A 21491-nucleotide genomic window follows, 5' to 3' on the forward strand; every position below is an offset into this window, starting at 1 on the left:
GATCTCTGACGCACTGGTCCCTTCATGGGATGATCTCTGACGCACTGGTCCCTTCATGGGATGATCTCTGACGCACTGGTCCCTTCATGGGATGATCTCTGACGCACTGGTCCCTTCATGGGATGATCTCTGACGCACTGGTCCCTTCATGGGATGATCTCTGACGCACTGGTCCCTTCATGGGATGATCTCTGATGCACTGGTCCCTTCATGGGATGATCTCTGATGCACTGGTCCCTTCATGGGATGATCTCTGATGCACTGGTCCCTTCATGGGATGATCTCTGATGCACTGGTCCCTTCATGGGATGATCTTGCATACCTCTAATCATAGTGCTGTGATGCCCTGGTCCCTTCATGGGATGATCTCTGATGCCCTGGTCCCTTAATGGGATGATCTCTGATGCCCTGGTCCCTTCATTGGATGATCTCTGATGCACTGGTCCCTTCATGGGATGAACTTGAATACCTCTAATCATAGTGCTGTGATGCCCTGTTCCCTTCATGGGATGATCTCTGATGCACTGGTCCCTTCATGGGATGATCTTTGATGCACTGGTCCCTTCATGGGATGATCTCTGCACTGGTCCCTTCATGGGATGATCTTGCATACCTCTAATCATAGTGCTCTGATGCTCTGGTCCCTTCATGGGATGCAGTCTGATGCTCTGGTCCCTTCATGGGATGATCTCTGATGCACTGGTCCCTTCATGGGATGATCTCTGATGCACTGGTCCCTTCATGGGATGATCTTGCATACCTCTAATCATAGTGCTGTGATGCCCTGGTCCCTTCATGGGATGATCTCTGATGCCCTGGTCCCTTCATGGGATGATCTCTGATGCCCTGGTCCCTTCATGGGATGATCTCTGATGCCCTGGTCCCTTCATGGGATGATCTCTGATGCCCTGGTCCCTTCATGGGATGATCTCTGATGCACTGGTCCCTTCATGGGATGATCTCTGATGCACTGGTCCCTTCATGGGATGATCTCTGATGCACTGGTCCCTTCATGGGATGATCTCTGATGCACTGGTCCATTCATGGGATGATCTTGCATACCTCTAATCATAGTGCTGTGATGCACTGATCCCTTCATGGGATGATCTTGCATACCTCTAATCATAGTGCTGTGATGCCCTGGTCCCTTCATGGGATGATCTCCGATGCCCTGGTCCCTTCATGGGATGATCTCCGATGCCCTGGTCCCTTCATGGGATGATCTCCGATGCCCTGGTCCCTTCATGGGATGATCTCCGATGCCCTGGTCCCTTCATGGGATGATCTCCGATGCCCTGGTCCCTTCATGGGATGATCTCCGATGCCCTGGTCCCTTCATGGGATGATCTCCGATGCCCTGGTCCCTTCATGGGATGATCTCCGATGCCCTGGTCCCTTCATGGGATGATCTCCGATGCCCTGGTCCCTTCATGGGATGATCTCTGATGCCCTGGTCCCTTCATGGGATGATCTCTGATGCCCTGGTCCCTTCATGGGATGATCTCCGATGCCCTGGGCCCTTCATGGGATGATCTCCGATGCCCTGGGCCCTTCATGGGATGATCTCCGATGCCCTGGGCCCTTCATGGGATGATCTCCGATGCCCTGGGCCCTTCATGCCCTGGTCCCTTCATGGGATGATCTCCGATGCCCTGGGCCCTTCATGCCCTGGTCCCTTCATGGGATGATCTCTGATGCACTGGTCCCTTCATGGGATGATCTCTGATGCACTGGTCCCTTCATGGGATGATCTTGCATACCTCTAATCATAGTGCTGTGATGCACTGGTCCCTTCATGGGATGATCTCTGATGCACTGGTCCCTTCATGGGATGAAGTCTGATGCACTGGTCCCTTCATGGGATGATCTTGCATACCTCTAATCATAGTGCTGTGATGCCCTGGTTCCTTCATGGGATGATCTCCGATGCCCTGGTTCCTTCATGGGATGATCTCCGATGCCCTGGTTCCTTCATGGGATGATCTCCGATGCCCTGGTCCCTTCATGGGATGATCTGATGCCCTGGTCCCTTCATGGGATGATCTGATGCCCTGGTCCCTTCATGGGATGATCTCTGATGCCCTGGTCCCTTCATGGGATGATCTCTGATGACCTGGTCCCTTCATGGGATGATCTCTGATGCCCTGGTCCCTTCATGGGATGATCTCTGATGCCCTGGTCCCTTCATGGGATGATCTCTGATGCCCTGGTCCCTTCATGGGATGATCTCTGATGCCCTGGTCCCTTCATGGGATGATCTCTGATGCCCTGGTCCCTTCATGGGATGATCTCTGATGCCCTGGTCCCTTCATGGGATGATCTCTGATGCCCTGGTCCCTTCATGGGATGATCTCTGATGCCCTGGTCCCTTCATGGGATGATCTCTGATGCCCTGGTCCCTTCATGGGATGATGTCTGATGCACTGGTCCCTTCATGGGCTGATCTTGCATACCTCTAATGTAAGTGCTGTGGTGTACTGGTCCCTTCATGGGATGATCTCTGATGCACTGATCCCTTCATGGGATGATCTTGCATACCTCTAATCGTAGTGCTGTGATGCCCTGGTCCCTTCACGGGATGATGTCTGATGCCCTGGTCCCTTCATGGGATGATCTCTGATGCCCTGGTCCCTTCATGGGATGATCTCTGATGCCCTGGTCCCTTCATGGGATGATCTCTGATGCCCTGGTCCCTTCATGGGATGATCTCTGATGCCCTGGTCCCTTCATGGGATGATTTCTGATTCACTGGTCCCTTCATGGGATGATCTTTGATGCCCTGGTCCCTTCATGGGATGATCTTTGATGCCCTGGTCCCTTCATGGTATGATCTTTCTCTGATGCACTGGCCCCTTCATGGGCTGATCTTGCATACCTCTAATGTAAGTGCTGTGGTGTACTGGTCCCTTCATGGGATGATCTCTGATGCCCTGGTCCTTTCATGGGATGATCTCTGATGCACTGGTCCCTTCATGGGATGATCTTGCATACCTCTAATCATAGTGCTGTGATGCCCTGATCCCTTCATGGGATGATCTCTGATGCACTGATCCCTTCACGGGATGATGTCTGATGCCCTGGTCCCTTCATGGGATGATCTCTGATGCTCTGGTCCCTTCATGGGATGATCTCTGATGCTCTGGTCCCTTCATGGGATGATTTCTGATGCCCTGGTCCCTTCATGGGATGATTTCTGATTCACTGGTCCCTTCATGGGATGATCTTTGATGCCCTGGTCCCTTCATGGGATGATCTTTGATGCCATGGTCCCTTCATGGTATGATCTTTCTCTGATGCACTGGTCCCTTCATGGCATGATCTCTGATGCACTGGTCCCTTCATGGCATGATCTCTGATGCACTGGTCCCTTCATGGGATGATCTCTGATGCACTGGTCCCTTCATGGGATGATCTTGTATACCTCTAACCATAGTGCTGTGATGCACTGTTCCCTTCATGGGATGATCTCTGATGCCCTGGTCCCTTCATGGGATGATCTCTGATGCCCTGGTCCCTTCATGGGATGATCTCTGATGCCCTGGTCCCTTCATGGGATGATCTCTGATGCCCTGGTCCCTTCATGGGATGATCTCTGATGCACTGGTCCCTTCATGGGATGATCTTGCATACCTCTAATCATAGTGCTGTGATGCCCTGGTCCCTTCATGGGATGATGTCTGATGCCCTGGTGCCTTCATGGGATGTCTGATGCCCTGGTGCCTTCATGGGATGATGTCTGATGCACTGGTGCCTTCCTGGGATGATGTCTGATGCACTGGTCCCTTCCTGGGATGATCTCTGATGCACTGGTCCCTTCATGGGATGATCTTGCATACCTCTAATCATAGTGCTGTGATGCACTGGTCCCTTCATGGGATGATCTGATGCCCTGGTCCCTTCATGGGATGATCTGATGCCCTGGTCCCTTCATGGGATGATCTCTGATGCACTGGTCCCTTCATGGGATGATCTCTGATCCCTTCATGGGATGATCTTTGATGCACTGGTCCCTTCATGGGATGATCTTTGATGCACTGGTCCCTTCATGGGATGATCTTTGATGCACTGGTCCCTTCATGGGATGATCTTTGATGCACTGGTCCCTTCATGGGATGATCTCTGATGTACTGGTCCCTTCATGGGATGATCTATGATGCACTGGTCCCTTCATGGGATGATGTTGCATACCTCTAATCATAGTGCTGTGATGCCCTGGTCCCTTCATGGGATGATGTCTGATGCACTGGTCCCTTCATGGGATGATGTCTGATGCACTGGTCCCTTCATGGGATGATCTTGCATACCTCTAATCATAGTGCTGTAATGCCCTGGTCCCTTCATGGGATGATCTCCGATGCCCTGGTCCCTTCATGGGATGATCTCCGATGCCCTGGTCCCTTCATGGGATGATCTCCGATGCCCTGGTCCCTTCATGGGATGATCTCCGATGCCCTGGTCCCTTCATGGGATGATCTCCGATGCCCTGGTCCCTTCATGGGATGATCTCCGATGCCCTGGTCCCTTCATGGGATGATCTCCGATGCCCTGGTCCCTTCATGGGATGATCTGCGATGCCCTGGTCCCTTCATGGGATGATCTGCGATGCCCTGGTCCCTTCATGGGATGATCTGCGATGCCCTGGTCCCTTCATGGGATGATCTGCGATGCCCTGGTCCCTTCATGGGATGATCTCTGATGCCCTGGTCCCTTCATGGGATGATCTCTGATGCACTGGTCCCTTCATGGGATGATCTCTGATGCACTGGTCCCTTCATGGGATGATCTCTGGTCCCTTCATGGGATGATCTTTGATGCACTGGTCCCTTCATGGGATGATCTTTGATGCACTGGTCCCTTCATGGGATGATCTTTGATGCACTGGTCCCTTCATGGGATGATCTTTGATGCACTGGTCCCTTCATGGGATGATGTTTGATGCACTGGTCCCTTCATGGGATGATCTCTGATGCACTGGTCCCTTCATGGGATGATCTCTGATGCACTGGTCCCTTCATGGGATGATCTATGATGCACTGGTCCCTTCATGGGATGATGTTGCATACCTCTAATCATAGTGCTGTGATGCCCTGGTCCCTTCATGGGATGATGTCTGATGCACTGGTCCCTTCATGGGATGATGTCTGATGCACTGGTCCCTTCATGGGATGATCTTGCATACCTCTAATCATAGTGCTGTAATGCCCTGGTCCCTTCATGGGATGATCTCCGATGCCCTGGTCCCTTCATGGGATGATCTCCGATGCCCTGGTCCCTTCATGGGATGATCTCCGATGCCCTGGTCCCTTCATGGGATGATCTCCGATGCCCTGGTCCCTTCATGTGATGATCTCCGATGCCCTGGTCCCTTCATGGGATGATCTGATGCCCTGGTCCCTTCATGGGATGATCTCTGATGCCCTGGTCCCTTCATGGGATGATCTCTGATGCCCTGGTCCCTTCATGGGATGATCTCTGATGCACTGGTCCCTTCATGGAATGATGTCTGATGCACTGGTCCCTTCATGGGCTGATCTTGCATACCTCTAATGTAAGTGCTGTGGTGTACTGGTCCCTTCATGGGATGATCTCTGATGCACTGGCCCCTTCATGGGCTGATCTTGCATACCTCTAATGTAAGTGCTGTGGTGTACTGGTCCCTTCATGGGATGATCTCTGATGCCCTGGTCCCTTCATGGGATGATCTCTGATGCCCTGGGCCCTTCATGGGATGATCTCCGATGCCCTGGGCCCTTCATGGGATGATCTCCGATGCCCTGGGCCCTTCATGCCCTGGGCCCTTCATGGGATGATCTCCGATGCCCTGGGCCCTTCATGCCCTGGTCCCTTCATGGGATGATCTCTGATGCCCTGGTCCCTTCATGGGATGATCTCTGATGCCCTGGTCCCTTCATGGGATGATCTCTGATGCACTGGTCCCTTCATGGGATGATCTTGCATACCTCTAATCATAGTGCTGTGATGCACTGGTCCCTTCATGGGATGATCTCTGATGCACTGGTCCCTTCATGGGATGAAGTCTGATGCACTGGTCCCTTCATGGGATGATCTTGCATACCTCTAATCATAGTGCTGTGATGCCCTGGTTCCTTCATGGGATGATCTCCGATGCCCTGGTTCCTTCATGGGATGATCTCCGATGCCCTGGTCCCTTCATGGGATGATCTCCGATGCCCTGGTCCCTTCATGGGATGATCTCTGATGCCCTGGTCCCTTCATGGGATGATCTCTGATGCCCTGGTCCCTTCATGGGATGATCTCTGATGCCCTGGTCCCTTCATGGGATGATCTCTGATGCCCTGGTCCCTTCATGGGATGATCTCTGATGCCCTGGTCCCTTCATGGGATGATCTCTGATGCCCTGGTCCCTTCATGGGATGATCTCTGATGCCCTGGTCCCTTCATGGGATGATCTCTGATGCCCTGGTCCCTTCATGGGATGATCTCTGATGCCCTGGTCCCTTCATGGGATGATCTCTGATGCCCTGGTCCCTTCATGGGATGATCTCTGATGCCCTGGTCCCTTCATGGGATGATCTCTGATGCACTGGTCCCTTCATGGGATGATCTCTGATGCACTGGTCCCTTCATGGGATGATCTCTGATGCACTGGTCCCTTCATGGGATGATCTCTGATGCACTGAACCCTTCATGGGATGATCTCTGATGCACTGGTCCCTTCATGGGATGATCTCTGATGCACTGGTCCCTTCATGGGATGATCTCTGATGCACTGGTCCCTTCATGGGATGATCTCTGATGCACTGGTCCCTTCATGGGATGATGTCTGATGCACTGGTCCCTTCATGGGATGATCTTGCATACCTCTAATCATAGTGCTGTGAAGCCCTGGTCCCTTCATGGGATGATCTCCGATGCCCTGGTCCCTTCATGGGATGATCTCTGATGCCCTGGTCCCTTCTTGGGATGATCTCTGATGCCCTGGTCCCTTCATGGGATGATCTTTGATGCACTGGTCCCTTCATGGGATGATCTTTGATGCACTGGTCCCTTCATGGGATGATCTTGCATACCTCTAATCATAGTGCTCTGATGCTCTGGTCCCTTCATGGGATGATCTCTGATGCTCTGGCCCCTTCATGGGATGATCTCTGATGCTCTGGCCCCTTCATGGGATGATCTCTGATGCCCTGGTCCCTTCATGGGATGATCTCTGATGCCCTGGTCCCTTCATGGGATGATCTCTGATGCCCTGGTCCCTTCATGGGATGATCTCTGATGCCCTGGTCCCTTCATGGGATGATCTCTGATGCCCTGGTCCCTTCATGGGATGATCTCTGATGCACTGGTCCCTTCATGGGATGATCTCTGATGCACTGGTCCCTTCATGGGATGATCTTGCATACCTCTAATCATAGTGCTGTGATGCCCTGGTCCCTTCATGGGATGATCTCTGATGCGCTGGTCCCTTCATGGGATGATCTCTGATGCGCTGGTCCCTTCATGGGATGATTTCTGATGCCCTGGTCCCTTCATGGGATAATCTCTGATGCCCTGGTCCCTTCATGGGATGATCTCTGATGCCCTGGTCCCTTCATTGGGATGATATCTGATGCACTGGTCTCTTCATGGGATGATCTTGCATACCTCTAATCATAGTGCTGTGATGCCCTGGTCCCTTCATGGGATGATCTCTGATGCACTGGTCCCTCCTTCATGGGATGATCTCTGATGCACTGGTCCCTTCATGGGATGATCGTTGATGCACTGGTCCCTTCATGGGATGATATCTGCACTGGTCCCTTCATGGGATGATCTTGCATACCTCTAATCATAGTGCTCTGATGCACTGGTCCCTTCATGGGATGATCTCTGATGCACTGGTCCCTTCATGGGATGATCTCTGATGCACTGGTCCCTTCATGGGATGATCTCTGATGCACTGGTCCCTTCATGGGATGATCTCTGACGCACTGGTCCCTTCATGGGATGATCTCTGACGCACTGGTCCCTTCATGGGATGATCTCTGACGCACTGGTCCCTTCATGGGATGATCTCTGACGCACTGGTCCCTTCATGGGATGATCTCTGACGCACTGGTCCCTTCATGGGATGATCTCTGACGCACTGGTCCCTTCATGGGATGATCTCTGATGCACTGGTCCCTTCATGGGATGATCTCTGATGCACTGGTCCCTTCATGGGATGATCTCTGATGCCCTGGTCCCTTCATGGGATGATCTCTGATGCCCTGGTCCCTTCATGGGATGATCTCTGATGCCCTGGTCCCTTCATGGGATGATCTCTGATGCCCTGGTCCCTTCATGGGATGATCTCTGATGCCCTGGTCCCTTCATGGGATGATCTCTGATGCCCTGGTCCCTTCATGGGATGATCTCTGATGCCCTGGTCCCTTCATGGGATGATCTCTGATGCCCTGGTCCCTTCATGGGATGATCTCTGATGCCCTGGTCCCTTCCTTGGGATGATCTCTGATGCCCTGGTCCCTTCATGGGATGATCTCTGATGCCCTGGTCCCTTCATGGGATGATCTCTGATGCACTGGTCCCTTCATGGGATGATCTCTGATGCACTGGTCCCTTCATGGGATGATCTCTGATGCACTGGTCCCTTCATGGGATGATCTCTGATGCACTGGTCCCTTCATGGGATGATCTCTGATGCACTGGTCCCTTCATGGGATGATCTCTGATGCACTGGTCCCTTCATGGGATGATGTCTGATGCACTGGTCCCTTCATGGGATGATCTTGCATACCTCTAATCATAGTGCTGTGAAGCCCTGGTCCCTTCATGGGATGATCTCCGATGCCCTGGTCCCTTCATGGGATGATCTCCGATGCCCTGGTCCCTTCTTGGGATGATCTCTGATGCCCTGGTCCCTTCTTGGGATGATCTCTGATGCCCTGGTCCCTTCATGGGATGATCTTGCATACCTCTAATCATAGTGCTCTGATGCACTGGTCCCTTCATGGGATGATCTTTGATGCACTGGTCCCTTCATGGGATGATCTTTGATGCACTGGTCCCTTCATGGGATGATCTTGCATACCTCTAATCATAGTGCTCTGATGCTCTGGTCCCTTCATGGGATGATCTCTGATGCCCTGGTCCCTTCATGGGATGATCTCTGATGCCCTGGTCCCTTCATGGGATGATCTCTGATGCCCTGGTCCCTTCATGGGATGATCTCTGATGCCCTGGTCCCTTCATGGGATGATCTCTGATGCCCTGGTCCCTTCATGGGATGATCTCTGATGCCCTGGTCCCTTCATGGGATGATCTCTGATGCACTGGTCCCTTCATGGGATGATCTCTGATGCACTGGTCCCTTCATGGGATGATCTCTGATGCACTGGTCCCTTCATGGGATGATCTTGCATACCTCTAATCATAGTGCTGTGATGCCCTGGTCCCTTCATGGGATGATCTCTGATGCGCTGGTCCCTTCATGGGATGATTTCTGATGCGCTGGTCCCTTCATGGGATGATTTCTGATGCCCTGGTCCCTTCATGGGATAATCTGATGCCCTGGTCCCTTCATGGGATGATCTCTGATGCCCTGGTCCCTTCATTGGGATGATATCTGATGCACTGGTCTCTTCATGGGATGATCTTGCATACCTCTAATCATAGTGCTGTGATGCCCTGGTCCCTTCATGGGATGATCTCTGATGCACTGGTCCCTTCATGGGATGATCGTTGATGCACTGGTCCCTTCATGGGATGATCTCTGCACTGGTCCCTTCATGGGATGATCTTGCATACCTCTAATCATAGTGCTCTGATGCACTGGTCCCTTCATGGGATGATCTCTGATGCACTGGTCCCTTCATGGGATGATCTCTGATGCACTGGTCCCTTCATGGGATGATCTCTGATGCACTGGTCCCTTCATGGGATGATCTCTGATGCACTGGTCCCTTCATGGGATGATCTCTGACGCACTGGTCCCTTCATGGGATGATCTCTGACGCACTGGTCCCTTCATGGGATGATCTCTGACGCACTGGTCCCTTCATGGGATGATCTCTGACGCACTGGTCCCTTCATGGGATGATCTCTGATGCACTGGTCCCTTCATGGGATGATCTCTGATGCACTGGTCCCTTCATGGGATGATCTCTGATGCACTGGTCCCTTCATGGGATGATCTCTGATGCACTGGTCCCTTCATGGGATGATCTCTGATGCACTGGTCCCTTCATGGGATGATCTTGCATACCTCTAATCATAGTGCTGTGATGCCCTGGTCCCTTCATGGGATGATCTCTGATGCCCTGGTCCCTTAATGGGATGATCTCTGATGCCCTGGTCCCTTCATTGGATGATCTCTGATGCACTGGTCCCTTCATGGGATGAACTTGAATACCTCTAATCATAGTGCTGTGATGCCCTGTTCCCTTCATGGGATGATCTCTGATGCACTGGTCCCTTCATGGGATGATCTTTGATGCACTGGTCCCTTCATGGGATGATCTCTGCACTGGTCCCTTCATGGGATGATCTTGCATACCTCTAATCATAGTGCTCTGATGCTCTGGTCCCTTCATGGGATGCAGTCTGATGCTCTGGTCCCTTCATGGGATGATCTCTGTTGCACTGGTCCCTTCATGGGATGATCTCTGATGCACTGGTCCCTTCATGGGATGATCTTGCATACCTCTAATCATAGTGCTGTGATGCCCTGGTCCCTTCATGGGATGATCTCTGATGCCCTGGTCCCTTCATGGGATGATCTCTGATGCCCTGGTCCCTTCATGGGATGATCTCTGATGCCCTGGTCCCTTCATGGGATGATCTCTGATGCCCTGGTCCCTTCATGGGATGATCTCTGATGCACTGGTCCCTTCATGGGATGATCTCTGATGCACTGGTCCCTTCATGGGATGATCTCTGATGCACTGGTCCATTCATGGGATGATCTTGCATACCTCTAATCATAGTGCTGTGATGCACTGATCCCTTCATGGGATGATCTTGCATACCTCTAATCATAGTGCTGTGATGCCCTGGTCCCTTCATGGGATGATCTCCGATGCCCTGGTCCCTTCATGGGATGATCTCCGATGCCCTGGTCCCTTCATGGGATGATCTCCGATGCCCTGGTCCCTTCATGGGATGATCTCCGATGCCCTGGTCCCTTCATGGGATGATCTCCGATGCCCTGGTCCCTTCATGGGATGATCTCCGATGCCCTGGTCCCTTCATGGGATGATCTCCGATGCCCTGGTCCCTTCATGGGATGATCTCCGATGCCCTGGTCCCTTCATGGGATGATCTCCGATGCCCTGGTCCCTTCATGGGATGATCTCCGATGCCCTGGTCCCTTCATGGGATGATCTCTGATGCCCTGGTCCCTTCATGGGATGATCTCCGATGCCCTGGTCCCTTCATGGGATGATCTCCGATGCCCTGGGCCCTTCATGGGATGATCTCCGATGCCCTGGGCCCTTCATGGGATGATCTCCGATGCCCTGGGCCCTTCATGGGATGATCTCCGATGCCCTGGGCCCTTCATGCCCTGGTCCCTTCATGGGATGATCTCTGATGCCCTGGTCCCTTCATGGGATGATCTCTGATGCACTGGTCCCTTCATGGGATGATCTCTGATGCACTGGTCCCTTCATGGGATGATCTTGCATACCTCTAATCATAGTGCTGTGATGCACTGGTCCCTTCATGGGATGATCTCTGATGCACTGGTCCCTTCATGGGATGAAGTCTGATGCACTGGTCCCTTCATGGGATGATCTTGCATACCTCTAATCATAGTGCTGTGATGCCCTGGTTCCTTCATGGGATGATCTCCGATGCCCTGGTTCCTTCATGGGATGATCTCCGATGCCCTGGTTCCTTCATGGGATGATCTCCGATGCCCTGGTCCCTTCATGGGATGATCTGATGCCCTGGTCCCTTCATGGGATGATCTGATGCCCTGGTCCCTTCATGGGATGATCTCTGATGCCCTGGTCCCTTCATGGGATGATCTCTGATGACCTGGTCCCTTCATGGGATGATCTCTGATGCCCTGGTCCCTTCATGGGATGATCTCTGATGCCCTGGTCCCTTCATGGGATGATCTCTGATGCCCTGGTCCCTTCATGGGATGATCTCTGATGCCCTGGTCCCTTCATGGGATGATCTCTGATGCCCTGGTCCCTTCATGGGATGATCTCTGATGCCCTGGTCCCTTCATGGGATGATCTCTGATGCCCTGGTCCCTTCATGGGATGATCTCTGATGCCCTGGTCCCTTCATGGGATGATCTCTGATGCCCTGGTCCCTTCATGGGATGATCTCTGATGCCCTGGTCCCTTCATGGGATGATCTCTGATGCCCTGGTCCCTTCATGGGATGATCTCTGATGCCCTGGTCCCTTCATGGGATGATCTCTGATGCCCTGGTCCCTTCATGGGATGATGTCTGATGCACTGGTCCCTTCATGGGATGATGTCTGATGCACTGGTCCCTTCATGGGATGATCTGATGCCCTGGTCCCTTCATGGGATGATCTTTGATGCCCTGGTCCCTTCATGGGATGATCTTTGATGCCCTGGTCCCTTCATGGTATGATCTTTCTCTGATGCACTGGCCCCTTCATGGGCTGATCTTGCATACCTCTAATGTAAGTGCTGTGGTGTACTGGTCCCTTCATGGGATGATCTCTGATGCCCTGGTCCTTTCATGGGATGATCTCTGATGCACTGGTCCCTTCATGGGATGATCTTGCATACCTCTAATCATAGTGCTGTGATGCCCTGATCCCTTCATGGGATGATCTCTGATGCACTGATCCCTTCACGGGATGATGTCTGATGCCCTGGTCCCTTCATGGGATGATCTCTGATGCTCTGGTCCCTTCATGGGATGATCTCTGATGCTCTGGTCCCTTCATGGGATGATTTCTGATGCCCTGGTCCCTTCATGGGATGATTTCTGATTCACTGGTCCCTTCATGGGATGATCTTTGATGCCCTGGTCCCTTCATGGGATGATCTTTGATGCCATGGTCCCTTCATGGTATGATCTTTCTCTGATGCACTGGTCCCTTCATGGCATGATCTCTGATGCACTGGTCCCTTCATGGCATGATCTCTGATGCACTGGTCCCTTCATGGGATGATCTCTGATGCACTGGTCCCTTCATGGGATGATCTTGTATACCTCTAACCATAGTGCTGTGATGCACTGTTCCCTTCATGGGATGATCTCTGATGCCCTGGTCCCTTCATGGGATGATCTCTGATGCCCTGGTCCCTTCATGGGATGATCTCTGATGCCCTGGTCCCTTCATGGGATGATCTCTGATGCCCTGGTCCCTTCATGGGATGATCTCTGATGCACTGGTCCCTTCATGGGATGATCTTGCATACCTCTAATCATAGTGCTGTGATGCCCTGGTCCCTTCATGGGATGATGTCTGATGCCCTGGTGCCTTCATGGGATGTCTGATGCCCTGGTGCCTTCATGGGATGATGTCTGATGCACTGGTGCCTTCCTGGGATGATGTCTGATGCACTGGTGCCTTCCTGGGATGATGTCTGATGCACTGGTCCCTTCCTGGGATGATCTCTGATGCACTGGTCCCTTCATGGGATGATCTTGCATACCTCTAATCATAGTGCTGTGATGCACTGGTCCCTTCATGGGATGATCTGATGCCCTGGTCCCTTCATGGGATGATCTGATGCCCTGGTCCCTTCATGGGATGATCTCTGATGCACTGGTCCCTTCATGGGATGATCTCTGATCCCTTCATGGGATGATCTTTGATGCACTGGTCCCTTCATGGGATGATCTTTGATGCACTGGTCCCTTCATGGGATGATCTTTGATGCACTGGTCCCTTCATGGGATGATCTTTGATGCACTGGTCCCTTCATGGGATGATCTCTGATGTACTGGTCCCTTCATGGGATGATCTCTGATGTACTGGTCCCTTCATGGGATGATCTATGATGCACTGGTCCCTTCATGGGATGATGTTGCATACCTCTAATCATAGTGCTGTGATGCCCTGGTCCCTTCATGGGATGATGTCTGATGCACTGGTCCCTTCATGGGATGATGTCTGATGCACTGGTCCCTTCATGGGATGATCTTGCATACCTCTAATCATAGTGCTGTAATGCCCTGGTTCCTTCATGGGATGATCTCCGATGCCCTGGTCCCTTCATGGGATGATCTCCGATGCCCTGGTCCCTTCATGGGATGATCTCCGATGCCCTGGTCCCTTCATGGGATGATCTCCGATGCCCTGGTCCCTTCATGGGATGATCTCCGATGCCCTGGTCCCTTCATGGGATGATCTCCGATGCCCTGGTCCCTTCATGGGATGATCTCCGATGCCCTGGTCCCTTCATGGGATGATCTCCGATGCCCTGGTCCCTTCATGGGATGATCTCCGATGCCCTGGTCCCTTCATGGGATGATCTGCGATGCCCTGGTCCCTTCATGGGATGATCTGCGATGCCCTGGTCCCTTCATGGGATGATCTGCGATGCCCTGGTCCCTTCATGGGATGATCTCTGATGCCCTGGTCCCTTCATGGGATGATCTCTGATGCCCTGGTCCCTTCATGGGATGATCTCTGATGCACTGGTCCCTTCATGGGATGATCTCTGATCCCTTCATGGGATGATCTTTGATGCACTGGTCCCTTCATGGGATGATCTTTGATGCACTGGTCCCTTCATGGGATGATCTTTGATGCACTGGTCCCTTCATGGGATGATGTTTGATGCACTGGTCCCTTCATGGGATGATCTCTGATGCACTGGTCCCTTCATGGGATGATCTCTGATGCACTGGTCCCTTCATGGGATGATCTATGATGCACTGGTCCCTTCATGGGATGATGTTGCATACCTCTAATCATAGTGCTGTGATGCCCTGGTCCCTTCATGGGATGATGTCTGATGCACTGGTCCCTTCATGGGATGATGTCTGATGCACTGGTCCCTTCATGGGATGATCTTGCATACCTCTAATCATAGTGCTGTAATGCCCTGGTCCCTTCATGGGATGATCTCCGATGCCCTGGTCCCTTCATGTGATGATCTCCGATGCCCTGGTCCCTTCATGGGATGATCTGATGCCCTGGTCCCTTCATGGGATGATCTCTGATGCCCTGGTCCCTTCATGGGATGATCTCTGATGCCCTGGTCCCTTCATGGGATGATCTCTGATGCACTGGTCCCTTCATGGAATGATGTCTGATGCACTGGTCCCTTCATGGGCTGATCTTGCATACCTCTAATGTAAGTGCTGTGGTGTACTGGTCCCTTCATGGGATGATCTCTGATGCACTGGCCCCTTCATGGGCTGATCTTGCATACCTCTAATGTAAGTGCTGTGGTGTACTGGTCCCTTCATGGGATGATCTCTGATGCCCTGGTCCCTTCATGGGATGATCTCTGATGCCCTGGTCCCTTCATGGGATGATCTCTGATGCCCTGGTCCCTTCATGGGATGATCTTGCATACCTCTAATCATAGTGCTGTGATGCCCTGGTCCCTTCATGGGATGATCTGATGCACTGGTCCCTTCATGGGATGATCTTGCATACCTCTAATCATAGTGCTGTGATGCACTGATCCCTTCATGGGATGATCTGATGCACTGATCCCTTCATGGGATGATCTTGCATACCTCTAATCGTAGTGCTGTGATGCCCTGGTCCCTTCACGGGATGATCTCTGATGCCCTGGTCCCTTCATGGGATGATCTCTGATGCTCTGGTCCCTTCATGGGATGATCTCTGATGCTCTGGTCCCTTCATGGGATGATCTCTGATGCTCTGGTCCCTTCATGGGATGATCTCTGATGCTCTGGTCCCTTCATGGGATGATCTCTGATGCTCTGGTCCCTTCATGGGATGATTTCTGATGCCCTGGTCCCTTCATGGGATGATTTCTGATGCCCTGGTCCCTTCATGGGATGATTTGATGCCCTGGTCCCTTCATGGGATGATTTGATGCCCTGGTCCCTTCATGGGATGATTTCTGATTAACTGGTCCCTTCATGGGATGATCTTTGATGCCCTGGTCCCTTCATGGGATGATCTTTGATGCCCTGGTCCCTTCATGGGATGATCTTTGATGCCCTGGTCCCTTCATGGTATGATCTTTCTCTGATGCACTGGTCCCTTCATGGGATGATCTCTGATGCACTGGTCCCTTCATGGCATGATCTCTGATGCACTGGTCCCTTCATGGGATGATCTCTGATGCACTGGTCCCTTCATGGGATGATCTTGCATACCTCTAATCATAGTGCTGTGATGCCCTGGTCCCTTCATGGGATGATCTCTGATGCCCTGGTCCCTTCATGGGATGATCTCTGATGCCCTGGTCCCTTCATGGGATGATCTGATGCCCTGGTCCCTTCATGGGATGATCTCTGATGCACTGGTCCCTTCATGGGATGATCTTGCATACCTCTAATCATAGTGCTGTGATGCCCTGGTCCCTTCATGGGATGATCTCTGATGCACTGGTCCCTTCATGGGATGATCTCTGATGCACTGGTCCCTTCATGGGATGATCTCTGATGCCCTGGTCCCTTCATGGGATGATCTTGCATACCTCTAATCATAGTGCTGTGATGCCCTCGTCCGTTCATGGGATGATCTCTGATGCCCTCGTCCGTTCATGGGATGATCTCTGATGCCCTGGGCCCTTCATGGGATGATCTCTGATGCCCTGGGCCCTTCATGGGATGATCTCTTATGCCCTGGTCCCTTCATGGGATGATCTTGCATACCTCTAATCATAGTGCTGTGATGCACTGGTCCCTTCATGGGATGATCTTGCATACCTCTAATCATAGTGCTGTGATGCCCTGGTCCCTTCATGGGATGATCTCTGATGCACTGGTCCCTTCATGGGATGATCTCTGATGCACTGGTCCCTTCATGGGATGATCTTGCATACCTCTAATCATAGTGCTGTGATGCACTGGTCCCTTCATGGGATGATCTCTGATGCACTGGTCCCTTCATGGGATGATCTCTGATGCACTGGTCCCTTCATGGGATGATCTCTGATGCACTGGTCCCTTCATGGGATGATGTCTGATGCACTGGTCCCTTCATGGGATGATCTTGCATACCTCTAATCATAGTGCTGTGATGCCCTGGTTCCTTCATGGGATGATCTCTGATGCCCTGGTCCCTTCATGGGATGATCTCCGATGCCCTGGTCCCTTCATGGGATGATCTCCGATGCCCTGGTCCCTTCATGGGATGATCTCCGATGCCCTGGTCCCTTCATGGGATGATCTCTGATGCTCTGGTCCCTTCATGGGATGATTTCTGATGCCCTGGTCCCTTCATGGGATGATTTCTGATTCCCTGGTCACTTCATGGGATGATTTCTGATTCACTGGTCCCCTTCATGGGATGATTTCTGATTCACTGGTCCCTTCATGGGATGATCTTTGATGCCCTGGTCCCTTCATGGAATGATCTTTGATGCCCTGGTCCCTTCATGGTATGATCTTTCTCTGATGCACTGGTCCCTTCATGGGATGATCTCTGATGCCCTGGTCCCTTCATGGGATGATCTTGCATACCTCTAATCATAGTGCTGTGATGCCCTGGTCCCTTCATGGGATGATCTCTGATGCACTGGTCCCTTCATGGGATGATCTCTGATGCACTGGTCCCTTCATGGGATGATCTCTGATGCACTGGTCCCTTCATGGGATGATCTCTGATGCACTGGTCCCTTCATGGGATGATCTCTGATGCACTGGTCCCTTCATGGGATGATCTCTGATGCCCTGGTCCCTTCATGGGATGATTTCGGATGCCCTGGTCCCTTCATGGGATGATTTCGGATGATCTGGTCCCTTCATGGGATGATTTCGGATGCCCTGGTCCCTTCATGGGATGATCTCTGATGCCCTAGTCCCTTCATGGGATGATCTGATGCCCTGGTCCCTTCATGGGATGATCTCTGATGCCCTGGTCCCTTCATGGGATGATCTCTGATGCCCTGGTCCCTTCATGGGATGATCTCTGATGCCCTGGTCCCTTCATGGGATGATCTCTGATGTCCTGGTCCCTTCATGGGATGATCTCTGATGTCCTGGTCCCTTCATGGGACGATATCTGATGCCCTCGTCCCTTCAAGGGATGATGTCTGATGCACTGCTGCCTTCATGGGATGATGTCTGATGCACTGCTGCCTTCATGGGATGATCTCTGATGCACTGGTCCCTTCACGGGATGATGTCTGATGCACTGCTGCCTTCATGGGATGATCTCTGATGCACTGGTCCCTTCACGGGATGATCACTGATCCCTTCATTGGATGATCTTTGATGCTCTGGTCCCTTCATGGGATGATCTCTGATCCCTTCATTGTTTGATCTTTGATGCTCTGGTCCCTTCATGGGATGATCTTGCATACCTCTAATCATAGTGCTGTGATGCCCTGGTCCCTTCATGGGATGATCTCTGATGCACTGGTCCCTTCATGGGATGATCTCTGATGCACTGGTCCCTTCATGGGATGATCTTGCATACCTCTAATCATAGTGCTGTGATGCCCTGGTCCTTTCATGGGATGATCTCGGATGCCCTGGTCCTTTCATGGGATGATCTCGGATGCCCTGGTCCCTTCATGGGATGATCTCTGATGCACTGGTCCCTTCATGGGATGATCTTGCATACCTCTAATCATAGTGCTGTGATGCCCTGGTCCCTTCATGGGATGATCTCTGATGCCCTGGTCCCTTCATGGGATGATCTCTGATGCCCTGGTCCGTTCATGGGATGATCTCTGATGCCCTGGTCCGTTCATGGGATGGTCTCTTATGCCCTGGTCCCTTCATGGGATGATCTCTTATGCCCTGGTCCCTTCATGGGATGATCTCTGATGCACTGGTCCCTTCATGGGATGATCTTGCATACCTCTAATCATAGTGCTGTGATGCACTGGTCCCTTCATGGGATGATCTTGCATACCTCTAATCATAGTAGTGATGCCCTGGTCCCTTCATGGGATGATCTTGCATACCTCTAATCTTAGTGCTGTGATGCCCTGGTCCCTTCATGGGATGATCTCTGATGCCCTGGTCCCTTCATGGGATGATTTCTGATGCCCTGGTCCCTTCATGGGATGATTTCTGATGCCCTGGTCCCTTCATGGGATGATTTCTGATGCACTGGTCCCTTCATGGGATGATCTCTGATGCACTGGTCCCTTCATGGGATGTTCTTTGATGCACTGGTCCCTTCATGGGATGATCTCTGATGCACTGGTCCCTTCATGGGATGATCTCTGATGCACTGGTCCCTTCATGGGATGATCTGATGCACTGGTCCCTTCATGGGATGATCTTGCATACCTCTAATCATAGTGCTGTGATCCCCTGGTCCCTTCATGGGATGATCTCTGATGCCCTGGTCCCTTCATGGGATGATCTCTGATGCCCTGGTGCCTTCATGGGATGATCTCTGATGCCCTGGTGCCTTCATGGGATGATCTCTGATGCCCTGGTGCCTTCATGGGATGATCTCTGATGCCCTGGTGCCTTCATGGGATGATCTCTGATGCACTGGTCCCTTCATGGGATGATCTCTGATGCACTGGTCCCTTCATGGGATGATCTCTGATCCCTTCATGGGATGATCTCTGATCCCTTCATGGGATGATCTCTGATCCCTTCATGGGATGATCTCTGATCCCTTCATGGGATGATCTCTGATCCCTTCATGGGATGATCTCTGATGCACTTGTCCCTTCATGGGATGATCTCTGATGCACTGGTCCCTTCATGGGATGATCTCTGATGCACTGGTCCCTTCATGGGATGATCGTTGATGCACTGGGCCCTTCATGGGATGATCGTTGATGCACTGGGCCCTTCATGGGATGATCGTTGATGCACTGGGCCCTTCATGGGATGATCGTTGATGCACTGGTCCCTTCATGGGATGATCTTTGATGCACTGGTCCCTTCATGGGATGATCTTTGATGCACTGGTCCCTTCATGGGATGATCTTTGATGCACTGGTCCCTTCATGGGATGATCTTTGATGCACTGGTCCCTTCATGGGATGATCTCTGATGCACTGGTCCCTTTATGGGATTATCTCTGATGCACTGGTCCCTTCATGGGATGATCGTTGATGCACTGGTCCCTTCATGGGATGATCGTTGATGCACTGGTCCCTTCATGGGATGATCTGATGCACTGGTCCCTTCATGGGATGATCTTTGATGCACTGGTCCCTTCATGGGATGATCTTTGATGCACTGGTCCCTTCATGGGATGATCTCTGATGCCCTGGTCCCTTCATGGGATGATGTCTGATGCCCTGGTCCCTTCATGGGATGATGTCTGATGCCCTGGTCCCTTCATGGGATGATGTCTGATGCCCTGGTCCCTTCATGGGATGATGTCTGATGCCCTGGTCCCTTCATGGGATGATGTCTGATGCCCTGGTCCCTTCATGGGATGATGTCTGATGCCCTGGTCCCTTCATGGGATGATGTCTGATGCCCTGGTCCCTTCATGGGATGATGTCTGATGCCCTGGTCCCTTCATGGGATGATGTCTGATGCCCTGGTCCCTTCATGGGATGATGTCTGATGCCCTGGTCCCTTCATGGGATGATGTCTGATGCCCTGGTCCCTTCATGGGATGATGTCTGATGCCCTGGTCCCTTCATGGGATGATCTCTGATGCCCTGGTCCCTTCATGGGATGATCTCCGATGCCCTGGTCCCTTCATGGGATGATCTCCGATGCCCTGGTCCCTTCATGGGATGATCTCCGATGCCCTGGTCCCTTCATGGGATGATCTCCGATGCCCTGGTCCCTTCATGGGATGATCTCCGATGCCCTGGTCCCTTCATGGGATGATCTCCGATGCCCTGGTCCCTTCATGGGATGATCTCCGATGCCCTGGTCCCTTCATGGGATGATCTCCGATGCCCTGGTCCCTTCATGGGATGATCTCCGATGCCCTGGTCCCTTCATGGGATGATCTTTGATGCACTGGTCCCTTCATGGGATGATCTCTGATGCACTGGTCCCTTCATGGGATGAGCTTGCATACCTCTAATCATAGTGCTGTGATGCCCTGGTCCCTTCATGGGATGATCTCTGATGTACTGGTCCCTTCATGGGATGATCTCTGCACTGGTCCCTTCATGGAATGATGTCTGATGCACTGGTCTCTTCATGGGATGATCTTGCATACCTCTAATCATAGTGCTGTGATGCCCTGGTCCCTTCATGGGATGATCTGATGCACTGGTCCCTTCATGGGATGATCTCTGATGCACTGGTCCCTTCATGGGATGATCTTGCATACCTCTAATCATAGTGCTGTGATGCCCTGGTCCCTTCATGGGATGATCTTTGATGCACTGGTCCCTTCATGGGATAATCTTTGATGCCCTGGTCCCTTCATGGGATGATCTTTGATGCCCTGGTCCCTTCATGGGATGATCTCTGATGCCCTGGTCCCT

The sequence above is a fragment of the Triturus cristatus genome, chromosome 6, assembly GCF_964204655.1.
Source record: "Triturus cristatus chromosome 6, aTriCri1.1, whole genome shotgun sequence".
Taxonomy (NCBI): Eukaryota; Metazoa; Chordata; class Amphibia; order Caudata; family Salamandridae; genus Triturus; species Triturus cristatus.